The sequence below is a fragment of the Leucopleurus acutus genome (genome assembly GCF_964270905.1).
Source record: "Leucopleurus acutus genome assembly, chromosome: 11".
Taxonomy (NCBI): domain Eukaryota; kingdom Metazoa; phylum Chordata; class Mammalia; order Artiodactyla; family Delphinidae; genus Leucopleurus; species Leucopleurus acutus.
Window position 1 is genome coordinate 40946327 of NC_139152.1, and position 16165 is coordinate 40962491.

The following is a 16165-nucleotide window of genomic DNA, read 5'->3' on the forward strand; positions in this document are numbered from 1 at the left end:
GGAGTAGGATGAACAGGGCAGTGTCTGGAGGCCAGAAAAGGGAAAGATAAAACAGTAGAAACCTTGAGTCTTTGTTTTCTTCACACAACAAAAACCAAACTAAGGGTGAAGGTGGTTTAGGAGGGTATCTTATCCTAAAAAAAATAAAATAAAATAAAAATAAAAAAGCATCCAGCTTAGGCATGAGGCCCAGACTGCGAGGGCTGGCTGTGCAGTAGGTATATGTGGCTTTGCGTGTTGAGGAGGGCAGGGACCCAACACAGCCCACAAAGCCAACTACTGCCACCCTCCTGATCTGAGCCCCTGGGGATCCCAGGGCAGGAAGGCCTGAGTCCCACTGTGACCTAGGGGAGACCCTCCAAGGGACAAGCCCCCTAAGTGCAACAACTTGGTCATGGGGGTCGGTCTCCGTATCCTGAGCAGGGCCTGGGAGAGGCTCGGGAAATGTCGGCTGAAGGCAGGCTGTGACTCAGCCCCACCTTGGGGAGAAGTTTTCTGCCCTCTGCCAAAGTGGTCCAGCCAACTCAGGGCGACGGGTTTTCTCTGTGTCTGCAGGGCCACAAGCAGAGGGCAGGCAGGAAGCTGTCAGCCTGGGTTGCTGAGTCACTCGGAAGAGGCCTGCATTTAAACTTGGCGCTGGGGAGACAAGGCACGCACGCTGTGAGCAGGGTGAGTTTGAGCTCAAGATTTCTGTGGTGAAAAGAAAACTTCCTGCATCTTTACCCTCCTCTAGGGAACATTAAGATCGAGAGAGATAATACCACCTCTAGCTCCCAATCTGAGCCCAATTAGGAATTTGGCCCTTCAGAGTCTGGGTTTTTGACCCAAATCTCATGAGAAAAAACAAAAACAAAAAAAAACAAAAAAAACTCAGGTTGGTTCCCCAGTGGCTGTCCCTGCAGGGTCAGTGGGACCCACCTCCCCAGGGCCGAGCACCGTCATCCTCCCTCAGGCCCCACAACTGCTACTCACAGCTTCTGTGCTCAGCCCACCTGGGGCCCCGGAAAAGCCCTGGCTTGGGTTTTTCAGGATGGCCCTGGTTTCAGGCATTCCTCTGGTGGTCCCACACCATATCCCAGATGGTGGATGTGGGTCTGGAACACATGGTGCTGGCCAGGATGGGTAGGGATGGAGCTGCAGTGGGTGGGAGCTCGAGCTTGAATGGGAGGCTTCTCCCGCCAGAACTGCCAGCGGGCAACCCCGCCCCGAAAAAGCCTGATTCAGAGGGAGGTGACCTCAGTGCTGAGGGGAGGGAGGGGGAGGAAGGGAGGAAGAGCGGAGCCTCTCTGGCCCTCCTTCAGGGACAAGGAGGGAACAGCTGCTCAGGGGGTTTCTGGGTAACCCGGGGATGAGGTGGGTGCAGCCCCATCCCTGAGTGAATCTGGGTGACCACTATCTCTTCAGCCTAGTCAGTCATGTAAGGCCCCCCAGCCCCAAAAGATGGGACTGTCCTGGCCTCTCAGTCAGCCAGATCAAAGGAGTAGAGTCTGCAGCTCCCACCCCCACTCCAGCCAGGGCACCAGCAAGACCCCTCCCTAAACTCAGAGTCCAGGCCTGGGAGGAAGGGGCCAGAGAGATGGCAGCAAGCCTGTCCTCCAGGCTCTCTTACCCTGGCCCTTAGCCAAGGCCTTTGGGCCCTGATGAGCCCCTCGCTCACCAGCTGTTCCCCCTCGGAGTCCTCTAGGGAAAAAAGCAAGGGGCCAGGAGGTGGGGGAGGGGTGGGCAGCTGTGGGAAGGCAGAGATGGAGCTCACTTTAATAACAGAATCATCCGTAACACAACCATTTCCCCTCTGCTCCCCCCATCCCCCAGCTGCTTTCTGAAATCCCAGTCACACCCAAAAGTCTACTTGTAAACAGCAACTTCTTCACCCACAGCAAACGCTCCCTTCCAGACAAGATCAGCCCTTGCGCCGCCCTGGGGTGTGGGGAGGAAAATGAGGACTGAGGCCCCTGGGCATTCCTAGCCTGAAAGTGGCCACCTTAATCTGGCCTAAAGCATCTTTTAGCCCTAAGTATTCCAACTGGTCTCCTCCCCACTCAGGGAAAGAGGCAGACAAGAATTTCCTTTCCTCCTCCAGACAACTGGCCCCAAGACACAATAGCCCTTCTGAGAGGCAAGTGTCCATGGGGAAGGGGCCCTCTGCACCCCTCCTCCAACTTCCTCTTCACAGGCACTCCAAGAACCTCCAGACCATGGTATAGGTTCTTTCAAACTGACAGTAGGACAGTCCCCTGCCTTTCCAGGCAGGGCAGGAGGAAGGGCAGCAGTGTTACAAGCTCAAAAGGCTTATAGATTTCAATACCCTTTATCTCTCCCCCCCCAGATCCTCAATGTTCCCTGTTCACAGCATAACCCAACAATAAAAGCAACTGCTGCGGGTGGGGAGAGGGAAGGGGCACGGACAGACACAATGGGTTTATTTATAGGGGCACACACCAGGGGTTCTGCAGCCAAGAAGCTCAGGCCCCACTCCCAAAAGCCCAGCAGGCCCATCCCAGCCTGGCCAAGGGTACTGGAAAAAGCCTCAGACCAGAAGGCAGAAGGCTTATAGTCCCAACAATGCAATTTATTTGCTGTGTGACTTTAGGCAAATCACTCAGTTTCTCAAGGATAAGTTCCTTCATGCCAAGTGGAGGTTGTTCTAAAACAGTGGTTCTCAAAGTGTGGTCCAGGGACCCCGAGGCCCTTTCAAGGAATCTACAGGGTCAAAACTATTTTCACAATATGACTAAGACATTATTTACCTTTTTAACTCTCATTCTCTCATGAGTACATAGTGGCATTTTCCAGAGACTACGTGATATGTGATAACACAACAGATTGAATACAGAAGCCGATATGAGAATCCAGCTGCCTTCTATTAAGTCAGACATGACAGATTTGCAAAAATGAAGAACAATGCCATTCTTTTCACTATTTTTTGTTTTGGAAAATATATGATTATTTTTCATAAAATATGTTAACACGGGTTTATTGTTACTTTTGAATGAATTAAATAAATGTTTAAAACTCTCAGTTCCAATTTGTATGACAGTAAATGTCAATAGGTACAATCTATATGAATCAAAGCTCTTTGAGGTCTTCAATTTTTATATTGTAGAGGGGTCCTTAGACTCAGCAGTTTGAAAAGAATCACTTTTCTTAGAACAGTGTGGTCCAGTAGACCTTTCTGTGATGATGAAAATGTTTATTCCATGCTGTTCAATATGGCAGCCACCAGCCACACATGGCTACTGAGCATTTGAAATGTGGCTAGTCCAACTGAGGAACTGAATTTTAAATTTAAATAGCCATATGCAGCTGGTGGCAACTATACTGGACAGTGAAGTTAGAAGATCCCTGGGATTCCTTGACTTGAGCATTCGAGGTCAATGCTTCTTTCCAGTCTAGAGTAGGGAAGGGAAGGACAGGACTTAACACTCCTGTCCCCAGGCTTTTGCTCACGCTATTTCTCACTCTCTCTTCACCAAAGGAAGGCCATCTCAGCCACATGGGCAGTCCTGCTGGCACTCTTACCAAGGCTTAGAGTTGCTCTCTCATTCTCTGCAATGACTCACACCCTCTCCAATCGCCTCAAACTTCTGGTCTACCACCTCCCCTCACTTCCCCAGCGGATTGAAGCCAGCAGAGGGGAAACCCCTCAAACCTCCCGCCACCACAGTCCCAGCCCCACCGGAGTCCTTTGTACTTCCTTCTCTCCTCCTGTTACAGCAGAGGGGCTGCCCTTTTCCCAGGCAAGGCCAGTCGTTCCTACCCCAGACCCTCCCCATTTATGTCTTCAGGGTCTACTTCCTGAAGGGATCTTTCCCATCTACCTTTACAACTTCTCAGGTACCTTTCATCTTAAAAATAATTTCCCCCTGACATCTCTCCAGATACTGCCCTCTTTTGCCTTTCACAGCCAAACTTCTCAAAAAAAAGCCATCCTCACTTCTCACTCCTTCCTCAACGTGGTCCAACTTCAGCAGTAGCTACCACAATGCTAAATCTTACAATGTTTTTCAGTCCCCATTGCCTTCTCAAGCACAAATGCCTCTGGTGGCACTTCCTGCTGGACTATGTTTTTTAAAGCTTTGAGACATAGTTCAACTCCCACACAACTCACCCATTTAAAGTGTACAGTTCAGTGGTTTGTAGTATATTCACCGATATATACAATCATGGCCATTGTCAATTTTAGAACATTTTCATTACTCCTTAGTTACCAGCCCCTCACACCCAAACCAAGGCAACCACTAATCTATTTTCTGTCTCTATAGATTTCCCCATTCTGGACATTTCATACGAATGGAATCATACAATAGGTGGTCTTCTGTGACTGGCTTCTTTCACTCTGCATAATGTTTCCAAGGTTCATCTCTGTTGAAGCATGCATCAGTACTACATTCCTTTTTATGGCCACATAATATTCCATTGTATGGCTGTGCCACAATTTGTTTATCCATTCAGCTATTAATGGACATTTGAACTGTTTCCACTTTTTGGCTATTATGCATAACGCTGCTCTAAGCAGTGTACACACCAGTGTACAAATTGTCTGGATGGATGTTTTCATTTCCTCTTGGGTATATACCCAGCAGTGGGATTGCTGGGTTGTATGGTGACTTTAGGTTTAACTTTTTGAGGAACTGCCAAACTGTTTCCCTAAGTGGATACACCAATTTCCCCGACCAGGGATCGAACCCAAGCCCGAGTTCCATCAACAATATGTGAGGGCTGCAATTTCTCCACATCCTCACCACTTGTTATTGTCTGATTTTCTGATTCTAAGTCACCTTAGTAAATGTGAAGTGATTTTTTTTTTTTTTTTTTGGCTGTGTTGGGTCTTTGTTGTTGTGCACGGGCTTTCTCTAGTTGTGGCGAGTGGGGGCTACTCTTTGTTGCAGCGTGCGGGCTTCTCACTGTGGTGGCTTCTCTTGTTGCGGAGCACAGAAACTAGAGCGCAGGCTCAGCAGTTGTGGCACACGGGTTCAGTTGCTCCGCGGCATGTGGGATCTTCCTGGACCAGAGCTCGAACCCTTGTCCCCTGCATTGGCAGGCGGATTCTTAACCACTGCGCCACCAGGGAAGTCCTGAAGTGATTTTTATGGTTTTGATTTAGATTCCTCCGATTGATGATGTTGAACATCTTTTCATTGGCTTATTGGCAATTTGTATATCTTCCCTGGAGACAAGTCTATTCAGATCCCTTTGCCCATTGTTTAGTTGGGTTATGTGTCTTTTTACTGTCGAGTTGTAAGAATTCTTTATATATTCTGAACACAGGTCCCTTACCAGATATATGATTTGCAAATGTTTTCTCCTATTCTGTGGTTGTCTTTTCTGTCTTGATAGTGACCACTTCCTCCTGGACAACGTTTCCCTTGTCTACCACTCTCTGCAGCTATCTTCCACCTCTTCTTCTGTGTTAGTTATTTGTGAGTGTATGTGTGTATACCTTAAAAAAAAACCAAACAAACAGACATAGCAGCATGCTCTCACTGTTCTACATCATTCATTAGCAAAACAATTTTAAAAAAAACCTACACGTGGTCCAGTGGGTAAGACTCCATACTCCCAATGCAGGGGGCCCGGGTTCAATCCCTGGTCAGGGAACTAGATCCCGCATGCATGCTGCAACTAAGAGTTCACATGCCACAAGTAAGAAGTCCACATGCCGCAACTAAAAATCCCGCATGCCGCAACTAAGACCTGGTGCAGCCAAAATAAATAAATAAATATTTAAAAAAAAAAACAATCCATAGACTTTATTTGGATCTTAACCAGTTTTTCCACTGATGTCCTTTCCACTGGTATTCTATCCCAAGATCTGATCCAGGATCCCACATTGTACTTAGTCACCATGACTCCTTAGTCTCCTGTGATCCATGACAGTTCCTCAGTCTTTGTTTGTTTTGGCCGCTCCAAGTGGCTTGCAGGATCTTAGTTCCCCGACCAGGGATTGAACCCAAGCCCTCTGTGGTTAAAGCACGGAGTCCTAACCACTGGACCTCCAGGGGATTCCCAGTCTTTGTCTTTTATGACCTTGACACTTTGGAAGGTAACTGGTCAGTACTTTGGAGAATATTGCCTAATATGAGTTTGTCTGATGTTTTCTCCAATGAGATTGAGGTTATGGATTTTGGGAAAGAATATCACAGAGGTGATGTGCCCTTCTCAGTGCATTCTATCAGGGGGTGTGTATACATGATGCTGAGATATCTTATTACTGGTGATGTTAACCTTGATCACTTGGTTAGGTGGCATCTACTAGTGGGTTTCTGTACAGTAAAATGAAAACATACTTTTTCTTTTGTTAATAATAAATATTTGGGGGGAGGGCAATACTTTGTGACCATGCAAAATCCTGTTTCTGCTTAAATTTTCACCCCCTTATTTTAGGATTCATCAGTGGATCTTGCTTGCAGCAATTACTATGGTGCCCTAACAATAATTTTCAATTTCCCTCATTCCTTGTAATTTATTAATTGGAAGTTTTCTGTAAGAAAAAGCTGTCTCTTCACTCCCATTTATTTACTTAATTACATATTTGTATGAGTATGGACTCGCGGGCATTATTTTATTCTTTGGATTTTAATCCAATATTATCATCACCACTTAATTTACTGCTTAAATTCCAGCTTCGGCCATACTTTCAGGTTGGCTCCTGTGTCCTTTCAACATGCCTCCATTAAAAAAAACGTTTACTTATTTTTTAACATTTGCTTAGTTTCTGGCACGAGAAGATGTTCCAGGCTGCTCTTGTATTTTCCCTGCCACAATCTCTTTTCCAAGGGAGCTCTAGCAGAGCAATCTTCTTTCTAAAACTGTAAATCTGATTGCGTCCTTCCTGCTTCAAATCTTCCCATGACCTCCTACTGCTTTGGGGACAGATGAAAGCCCTCAACATGGCCCTGGAAGCCCTGCCCTGGGCTGGCCGCAGAGCAACAATCTTCTGAAAAGCTGTCCTGGACTGAGGTGGCCCATGTTGATCTCTCTTCTTCAAGTGCCTCCTGCAGGATCAGTATTTCAAACTGTAATGCGTCCTGTTCTCTAGTACTCCCTGAGAGAAGGGGCAACTTCCATGCTGTTAGAAGGGGAGCTCCCTGAGGAGGGGCCCTGCTTATATTTCCTTTCCCCCACCCCTACTTCCTGCCAGGGCACTGCTCCTGCCAACGAGGTCCTGAACTTGGTGATCTCCTTTCATTACAGACAGAAAAAGACCAGAAAGACAGGACAGGTGAGAAGGTACAGTGGACTCATCAGGTTCCCTTAAAGATCCCCAGTGACAGCCCCCAACCCAAGTGGCTCTGAAGGTCCATATGACAAGCCACACTGAGAAGTAAGCAAGGACATTTTCAGATTTGTCCCGAACATTGATATCACCTTTTCCAAGCTCTCAACCTTCTCCCAGGTCTCAGTGATGCCCTCTGGCAAAGGGACTAATCTATTCATTCTGCAAATATTCTGGGCAGATCACTCAGTGGGAGGTACAGTGCTGGGTATTGGGAGGCAATTGAGAGATGGGTCAGTTCTTTTCAGACTTCTTGGAGCTTTCAGACTAGTAGGGGATGTAAGACATGTAGGTAAATAGCTGTACTGTGAAGGAGGTTCCACAAGAGAAGTCTTTGGAGAACTTTAAAAATCAGGAGAGAAATATTAAGCTGGAACAGTTTTTCAGAATTTGAGCATCTAGGGAACTCAGCCTTTATAGACAGATAGGGTTTAGCTACAAGGAAAAGGGAAGGGGGTCATTCTAGGCAGCAGGAGGCAGACGTCTCTGGGTGTGTATGGAAACAGAATGGCTCAGTGCAGCTGGACTGAAGGGCATTTGAAGGTGAGTGTTTCTTGGTCCCCTGGCCCATGCCAGTTACCAACTCATCTCCTATCTCCTGACCGAACAGGAGAATCAGCATCTTTTCAACATCCTGGGTGTAACCGGAGACATATGCTGGGTCCCACAGGAGGAACAGAGGCAGAGAGGCTCCTGGAGACAATACCAGAGCTGACAACTGGAACTTCAGCTATCTGCTCTCCGATCCAAGAGAAAAAGGGCCTGGGAGGCTGCACAGCCTATCGGCTCTCAGGCTGCACCTGCAGGCCCCAAAGAGCTGGGCATATACTCAGCCAGCCCCCCATGCTCAGTCCCTAGTACTCACTCCCCCAGGCTTCATATCCTGGCCTCTTTCTTCAAAGGGAACGGGCTCTGGCCAACCAAGTGTCTTCCTGTCCAGGCAGCTTTACTGTCGGCTCAGTGGGTGCCATTTGGCCAGAGCCCATAGGTGACCTCTTAAGCTGCCAGCTCTGCTCTGGCAGGAGAAAGCAGCTCTGGTTCACCCACAATTCCGACTAGGCTCTCCTCGTTTGTGCCCATAAATGGAGTCAGGCTTCCTTGATTCCAGTCTGGCTCAGCCATACTGCATGCCCCTAGGTGAAGCCTAGAAACCCCCGACTCAGTTTTCTTATCTGTCAAATGGGGTGACCTCCCTCTCTGACTCCTCTCTTCCCAGAGGGCATAGAAGAGAAAGATGAGATCACGTCTGGAAATGGACTGCATCTGAGAAAAGAGATCCCCTTGTGTGGGGTGGGGAATGTGGGGGTGAGGAGCCCAGCCTTTAGGGAGAAGCCCTTGGATTTGATGCTGCCTTCCTTCTATGGGCCCCACAGGCTTCCCAGGAAAGCAAGGCGGGTAGAGAGGAAGGGACAGCAAAGCCAAGAGTTTTAGCCTTCTTCTAGCCCCGGGGACAGGAAGTGAGGTGCCGTCTACAGAGGAAGTGAGAAGCAAACACCCCCCCAACTTCCCTTCAGCCTGCAGTGGAAAGGAAGGCTCTAGCTTCAGGAGCCCACAGGCCCAGAGCTGGGGAAACAGAAGGCAATGGGATGGAGGCAGGGGAGTAGGCATTTTCAGCACCATCTGGCAGAGAAGGGGGCCTCTTGTCTTGGACACAGTAAAACTCAAGGGGTCCAGGATATCCCACAGACTGGGGTAGTGGGGAGAAGAGACACCACTGAAGTCAAGTTGAGAAACCCAGCTTCCCAGGTCACGTGGTACCATTTCTGCAGCCCTGGCCCCAGATTCCTGCCCCAGCTCTGTGATGTGTCATGTGCCTGCCCCTAACACACGCACATCCCTCACACGCCAAGGTGAGGAGGGCCTCTGATTATCTGGTCTCACAGTACTTGTCCTTTTTTTGCAGCCTCCATCACAACTGTAACTTTATAACTGTTTAATTATTTGATTAACATGGACTTCTGGGATCACCACTGTATCCCCAGAGCCTGGCACCACACCTAGTACTTAGTAAGAGCTGGCCATAGCTTGAGAATTCCTTGGTTTTGGCATCCGAATGAAGTTTGGTATATGAAGGTAAATGAACCCTGCTCCTGGCCTGGGGTCGACTGGGGGACCCTGAGGTGGGTGGTGAAGGTCAGAAACCAGAGTCCTGACATGGTGGCAGAAGAAATCTCTGTACACACAGATACTGCCAACTGGTGACAGATGAAGACAGTATATTCTATTTGCTATCTTTTGGGCAAGGGGGGGAAAGAATATATACTTGTGTTTATTTTTGTATTAAAAAACCAGGGATATCTAAGAAATTAATAAGTGATTATCTATGGAGGGAGAAGGGGTGGAGGGGGGAGAAAGATTTCTCAGTGTATGCCTTTTTGTATCATTTTGATCTTTGGACTATGTAAAAAAAAAATCTAGTGAAAAAATAAAAGAATATAAAACAAAAAAAAAAATAGAAGGAATAACCACTTGACCAGGTGACTTCTAAAGCCCTCCCAGATGGGGCCATCTACTCTCTTCTTCCCACGTTAGGAAGTAAGGACCAGGCCCCAGGACAAGGGAGGGGTGAGGAGGTCTAGACAGATGAGTGTGGGGTCTGGCCAAGGAACACCAGTTTCTTCACTCTCTTTCTTCGCAGCAATCTCTCCCCGACGTAGGGGAGAGGCCCCCCCCCCCAGCCCCCGCTGTGGTGGGCATTCGTAGCAACAAACTATTCAGAAGTTAGGGGACTTCCCTGGTGGCACAGTGGTTAAGAACCCACGTGCCAATGCAGGGGACACGGGTTCGATCCCTGGTCTGGGAAGATCCCACATGCCACGGAGCAACTAAGCCCGTGCGCCACAACTACTGAGCCTGCGCTCTAGAGCCTGCAAGCCACAACTACTGAGCCCACGCGCCTACAGCCTCTGCTCCGCAACAAGAGAAGCCACCATCGCAATGAGAAGCCTGTGCACCACAATGAAGAGTGGCCCTCAGTCGCTGCAACTAGAGAAATCCCGCATGCAGCAACAAAGACCCAATGCAGCCAAAAAAGTAAAATAAATAAATTTCAAAAAAAAAAGCTAGTCAGGGCTACTTCCGCCTGGATAAGAGCTGGGTTCATTCTTACTCCTGGGAAGGGGGTAAGGTCTGGCCAAGGGCAGAGGCAGAGGTGGGAGCTTGAGCAAGGGGAAGGTTTGGGACAGGTAGCGGTAAGGTAGGGTAAAGGACTCCTGAAGTGCCTGGGGCTTCCGCGGGCAGGTTCTGGGGGTGTCTCAACAGATCCTCACACAAAAGGGCCAGTTACAGCCCTCACATCAAGCCAGCTGGGAGTGAAATAAATCAGCCCCTGGAACAGCAGCTGCTGAGAACCCCATGGCCACACCCCAGGAATTCCAGGGCCTCTCACATTCCCCTCCAGGAAAGACCTCATCATTCTCCTACCCAGAGGGTCTTCAGGGAGGGACAATTTCAAGCCCTGCATTATAGTGAGAACTGCAGACCAACACCCCAAGCAGCACTCACCACTCAAGTCTTGCAGGCAACAGCACGAGCAGCAGAATGAGGCGTCTCTCCTTTTAAAATACCTATACTTTTTTTTTTTTTTTTAAAGCTTAGCAAGTCCTGGAGAACTCCCAGAGCTTAAGGACCAGCATAAGGTTCAGGGAGCTGTGCCTGACTGGGCTCTTCTCAGCAGCTGCTGGAGTTTTAGAAATCAGGAAGAGCAGCAATGATAATTCACCTTAATAACAACGTGGCCTCCTCAGGCCTCTTTCATCTGTGTGACTCCCAGAGTAGGGAAAACGTTAATTAGCAAGCAGGTGCCACACCCCAGTGATGATGTCTTATTAATCTATCAGCACAGACTGGGAAACTGAGGCCCAGGGAGAAAGATCTGGCTCACACGGAGCTAAGGATATAGGTGCCGAGGGCCACTGGGCAGTGAAGAACTAGAGCTCCATATCTGTCGTGCTTTGGGAAGGTGCTGAAGACAAGGGCGCTTCTTTCAGAGTCAGCCAGACCTGGGTTTGGGGTGAAGGTGAGGAAGACCCCACATATGTGCCCCAAGCCCCCTCCCCAGGCTGCCAGGCCTGGTGGAAGCCTTGGCAGGGAGTCCAGGGTTCCGATCTTGAGCCAAAACACTCCTCTCCCAAAGCACTGTAAAGCAGGCCAACAGCTGCTTTGAGCACCTCCGCCACCTCTGCAACGTGCACAGGCACTACAGGCTAAGGGAGGGCTCAGCTCTCCAAATGGCCCCACGTGACAGGCGCAGTCCATGAAATGGGAGCAGGAGGCACCTGGCAGCCAGGTGGGTAGATCAGATCAAAATCACGTCAAGTGGGGAGACTGCTTCTTTGGGACCCAAGCCCATCTCAGCAGCCCCCACCCACCTTTGGCACTGACCTTAAAATAATGAGATCTTTTCTACAGCAAGGCCTGCCTAGTCGGTCACTGCTTTAGAAACCGGCAGAGGAGGCTCAGCTGGTCTGTGCCTCCTCCAGGAGAGGAGGGGAGGGTGGTCACAGAAGACCAAATATCTTTTCCCACTGTGGCCGTGGAGGGAAGCAGCACACACCTGAATGTGGATGAAGTGTAAAGATGGAGGTACTGCTTGTGCAGATCCACCTGCAGCCTACTACGTGCTTGGTACTGTGAGAGATGCTGGGAACAGACACAACCTCAGCTCTGGGGAACCATAAGTGCCAAGCCAGGGAGCAACCAAAGACCTTGTCTTCCAACCCTCCAGGGTAGGGCCTGGGGAAAAATATTAAGGGTGTTATTCTAAGGGATTTGAAGTTGTTTTTCTTCAGCATGTTAAGATTGCTAACCAGAGCCCATGGGGGACCCTGAGATAACACTCTGACCCCAAGGGCTTAGCTCTCCACAATATCAGGTTCAAGAACTGCCCTCTCTGCCTTAAATCTGGCCAGGCCCCCTCATGCACAAGAAATTAAGGCAGAATGGTACAACGTAAAACATTAGACCATAGTCAGGAGCCCTGCCTCTGACACTCATCATTGTACAAATCACTTCCCCCTCTAGACTTCAGTGTACTCCCCACCTTTTTTTTCAGTTTCCCCATTTTTAACATGAGGGCATTGGACTAGACGGTCTCTAGGATTCCTTCCAGCCTGTGACTCTATGTTGTTTTGACATAGTGGCAGATCCCAGATTGATTTACATAAATTTGCATGTTCAATCAGAAATCCCAAACTCCAAGTATAGAAAATCCAATCAGTCCATTAGTGCAGCCAGACTGGGGCTAGAGGAGTCTGCCAGGTTTGGGTGAGGATTGTCAAAGCAGACAGTGGTAGTGGTGGTGAATTAGGGGAGGAGCCGGGGAAGCAGGGGCAGAAGCGGCATTTGTTCTGAGAGACGTGCTTCTGGTGACCCAAGGCTGATGGAGCCAGGGACCCCTCTTTTGCTATCAGGCAAGAGTCCTTTCTCCTCCTGCTTCTAACGGGGCCTCTGGCTGGCTGGCCTCAGAGCCACACCCCAAGAGGAAACGGCAGCCTCTGCCTAGCAACAGCCACATCCTTCCCTCTGACAGGGACTCCACTGTTAACCACTTTCTGGGAAACTGACCTTCCTGGGAGCTTCCATTCTCCATCCCAGGGGTTTCTAGCAGTGAGGAAGGTTTCCTTGGGGTCTAACCTAAATACCTCCTGCTGTAGCTTCACTCTCACGGGCAGCAGGGCCCAGGGAAGTGGGCTCCTGGGGAGCTAGCAGAGGGAAAAGCAATGCAGGAGAATGTGCTCCACATTCAACCGATCCCACGGCCTTTTTAACCACCACCTCTCCTTTAACATCTCCCTCAGCACCTGGGAGACCAAGGATGAAAACAAACAAGAAGAACGTGAAGGTCTTTGGTTCTTGGGCTAGAGAGCAAGTCCCAGCCTGGAGAGTCTGACTCCTGAGAAAGCTCTACCCCCCAGGATGGAAGGAGTCTGGGAAAGGTGGGGTTGCGGCAGTCTCTCCCTGCTGCTGCCTGGCTGGCGTGGCAGGGTCTGGGAGGCTGGCTGGGCGAGGGCAGAAGGGAAGATTCCTTACACCCCTTGCCTGGGAGCTGGGGGTGTGAGTACAGAGGTGAGGTGAGTAGGGCCAACGGGTGGGATGGGCAACAGCAGCGGGGCTCTCCTTGTCCTCTTCCCATAACAGGGTAGATGAGTGTGCTGTACTCCCTGGCCCAGATCCTAAAACAAGTCCCAACAGCTGAGATGCAAACTGTCTCCTGGGAATCTGCTTCCCCTGCTGGCCCTTGGCTGCCCCCTCCTCTCTCAACCCCTCCCCAAAGGCACAGCTCAAAGACTGGCCTGCCAAGATGTCTCACCAGAGGCCTTGATGGGTGGGCCAAACCCCAGCCAGCAGGAGTTCATACTCCAAGGCACCAGGGGCGAGCAGCACAGTGGCTTTCTTAGGCAGGATAAGGGAGTCTGTGTCCCTCCACCCAAGGTTCTACTCCTAAGCAACTTACCTCTTCAAACTTAGCCACCCTGCTGGAGGACCTTACTCCCCTCCAATTTCACTCATCAGTGGAACCACACAATGTCAAAAAGTGGAAAGGAATAGTAGAGCTTTCTAATTCAACTGCTGAATTTTACACATGGTGGAAAAGAGCACCAGAGAGGCAAACTACCTTGGCTAAGGTCACACAGCAACCTATGAAGAGCAGGGACCAGAGCTTCTGACTCCCAGTCCACAGTGATAACAGCTTGGTCCTCATACACACTGGTTTCTGCTTGCCTATTGTAGAAGGGCCTTTTTCCCTGCAGCCCAGGCCATCTGCCTCTCCAGGTTCTCTCTCTCTTCCAAAGGCCTGAGCTGGAGAGAGATGCTGGAGGGCTCACACCACCTCATGCACAGACCATAAACTGAAAACAAAGTTGAATGAAGTGGAGATTATCTTCCTAGACACGGATGCAAGTGTTTCTCTGAGGTAAGAAACCCACTAACCCCACGTTGTTCTTAGAAAGACAGGAACCCAATAAATATGAGAAGTGAATTTTGTGTCTCCTTTCTTGAAAGACAAGGAGTCTCTGAGTCAGCTGGCATATCTTGCAAGAGAGGGTCTGCAACAAGGCAACTGGGCTAGGTTCACTTTCCCCAAAGTACCACCCACAGAACCATTAGACACTGACCATTAGCTACTGTCCTCCAGGACCACACCTGTCCCAGGCATTTGTTTCCACCACTATCTCTGGCAGACAACTGTGCTTAAGCAGGAGGACCTGTGGGGGAGGGAGAGCAGTGGTAGGGAGGGCATAGAAGCACTGCCTTTACAGCCAGACAACCGGGCAGCCTAAGATCCCTGGCTACTCAGGAAGGCAGGCATTTAAGAAGGAGCAGCTGGACAGGCTGGTGGATAGCGCTGAGACACCTGGAAAACCAGGCCTGTGGGAGGTAAGGGTCCTCCGTGCCCTTGGGGCAGTGCCAGGGCTGGAGAGACCACGGGGGCTGGGGTTCAGACAGCCGCTTTCCTAGTCGGCCTAGGCCAGTGGAGTGTCGAGCACAGATAAATTCTCTGCATTCTTCTGGCACCGCAGCCAGGACCCAGAGAGCCTTTCCTGCAAGAGCTGTCCTGGCTTCACTCCCTGCCCAGCCCTTCTCCCTTCCTCAGCCTCTCTTTAGTGTTCAGCCCACCCAGCTACCCTTCTCCTTCCCGCAGTCCCTCAGAGCCACTGAAGGGTCGTTCCGGGAGACCCCTATCTCTCCGCCTCCCCCCACCTCTCCCCCACCCCACCGCCCCAGGCCACGGAGACAGCAAGGAGTGCGAAGAGAAGCCAGAGGCTCGTCTCCGCGCCTGCGCTTTGGGGAGAGCCTCCCCCGCGCAACAACCCAGCACCGCTAAGCGGCACCCGTACGATGGGATGCGGGTGGGGTGTGGTGCGCAGCTGGGGCAAGGTCAGTGCTTTCAAAGGGGGCGGTAGACCGGCCCCCGGAACATCGCCCTCTCCGGAAAGTTTCCCTTCCGGGGCCACGGAGTGTGCGCGAGGATGGCGCGAGGGGCGGGAGGGGGTGGGGTGGGGGTGGACAGAGTCGCGGCCGGACCCTTCGGCTTGAGTGAGGCGGGAGGGAGGGGAGGCCAGCGAGGTCCGGCAGGAAGCCGCGCCGCCCTCTCCGACCCAAGACTGCCACGAGAGCCTTACCCTCCATATCTCTCACCCCCAGCCCGGGCTTAAAGACCCCCCCACTCGCCGCCCTTTAAATCGCAAGTGGGCCCAGAACTCACCGAAATCAGGTGTTGAGCTGGGCTAGGGCAGGCCGGATCCGCCAGGTCCATGGCCGCGGCTCGGGGGAGGGGGGCAGAGAAAAAGGGGGGTGCTGGGGCCGCCTCTTGATGTCAAGGCTTTAAAGGGGCCAGTGAGCCCCGCCCCTCGCTCAGACCCCGCCTCCCCTCCCGCGCAGCCAATCCACGTTCACCCTGGATACGCGCCCCTCCCAGCCCCCTCCAGATGTTCCCAGGACGAGAGCTAGGTCCGCCCGGCCCGAGCGCTCCGCTTCCGCCCTGGAGGAAAGGACCTCCCCTCCCCCCTATAGCGAAACAGACTTCCCAGACCTGGCCGGGTCGGGCCCGGTAAACCTCCCCAGTGCCGGGGTAGGAGAAGCCGGGCTGGGCCGAGCAGGGGTGGAATGGGGGGCATCTATAGCAGAGAAAACTAAGTAGGTGCACGCGGACCCGTGGGCATGCGTGTCTGCTTCTGTAGGGCTGGGCGTGCACGTGTGTATGTGATTGTGAGCGTCGGTGTTTGTAATTTGCCTTCCTGCATACGTGTTGGGTGTAAATCTAAGAGAAGAGGCTTGAGTGCCTGCTTGGCCTTAAATGCTCCCATCTCCCTTTTCTTCCTCCCAGATCGGGTCCTTCCAGCAATATGGAAACCTGGGCGCTGGGAACAGGCTCTGCACCTCTCA